We start from the raw sequence: 1496 nt of genomic DNA, 5'->3' as shown, positions 1-1496 counted from the left end.
ATGAAACGACTGGTAACTGAGCAGCCTGATAAGCTACACTTTATCAGAAACGGTGCTATAAAGAGTACTGATAAGACTAATAAGACTGCAGAATGAGCTTGTGTGTAATAATTGATTATTATTAGTGTATTCAAGTTTTTATGTGGAGGATGTTTTAACTCACTCTTGTGTGCCCAGTCTTGCACTGTCAGTATTTCTCGACACTTTGAGCACACAAAACTGTCAGTTTTCGCGACAATTGTCAGATTTCGTTTTCAGTTCTGTCAATTTCAAGCGCTACTAGCTCTACTACTAGTAGTCTACTTCAGCTCACATTAAAGGGAGTTTTCGTCGTGCGTGTAGCGCCCTTCAAGTTTAACTTGGACGGATAGGATTTATAAAACTTCTGATTATAATATCTATACTATATTGTATTTTGTATTTATGTATTTTAGTAAATGGTCATTAGAACCACCGGCACCGTCCGGGCCCAAACAAAAGTTTGTTAATCTCCTTGCTGTCGTCAAGCCCCGTGTCCTTCCGAAGAATGTCAATGTATGTGAGGTGTGGTCTTCCCCTTCGACGATGTCCTTGAAGGGGTTCCCAGAAGAGAAGTTGATGACTCAATAGTTCTTCATGTCTGGCTAAATGACCTGCGAGTCTCATCCTCCGTGCAGCTATCTTATCAGATGCTCTGATGAGGTGTCCATACACCTTGGAGTTAGTCTGCCGCTCTTTCCAGTCAATGTTAAGTGCCATCCTCAGCATTCTCGTATAACATCCATCAATACGTTTTGCGAGGGTCTGGCTGACAGTCCATGTTTCAGAGCCATATAGAAGGATGGATAGGTACCGAACTATCCTCATCACTTTCAAAAAAGAACTTTCTCATGTTACAATCTGTCACTCCGATTTTTCAACTGGAGCGGTGCAAAGCCGCTCCTCTATCGTTGTTTTGAGTGTCCAATCCAAAACCAAATTCTAGGGTACACGAAACGTGGAAGCCTGTGAGCGTGTTAGAGTCTGTTAAGTGTTAGAGTTCTAGGGTTACACGAGACTGCTCCTCTATCGTTGTTTTGAGTGTCCGATCCAAAACCAAATCTTGGCGTTACACGAGATGTGGGAGCCTGTGAGCGTGTTAGTTTCCTGCGAAGGTGTTATTTGCCTGTGGGAAAAGCGGTTATGCTGCGGTTCTAGTTAGTTAGTAGAGGCTATTAGAGCCTTTCCTTTGCTGTAGAAATGGCTAGTCCTTTCCTTTGCATAGGTTAGAAACACCCATGCACCTCCTGTTCGAGCCACCCACCTCACACCACGTGGAGGTTTTCGTGGGGCAAACAGGGATGTTAAACTTGCTTGTTGTTCTGGAAGAAATCTCCAGTTTCATTGCATTCAATATTGTTTTGTAAGTTGCGCCTGCACTAAAACTTTTTTCACTATTTGAATCATGTGAATTAAAGTTACAAATTTTCAGCAGAAATATCCATTTACCTGTATTCAGCAATTTATAAATGACCCCA

Source organism: Bolinopsis microptera, chromosome 1 (assembly GCF_026151205.1).
Source record: "Bolinopsis microptera isolate Bmic1 chromosome 1, MBARI_Bmic_1.0, whole genome shotgun sequence".
In the NCBI taxonomy this organism is placed as follows: domain Eukaryota; kingdom Metazoa; phylum Ctenophora; class Tentaculata; order Lobata; family Bolinopsidae; genus Bolinopsis; species Bolinopsis microptera.
The sequence above is the reverse complement of the archived record's forward strand: the minus strand, read 5'-3'. Positions refer to the sequence as shown.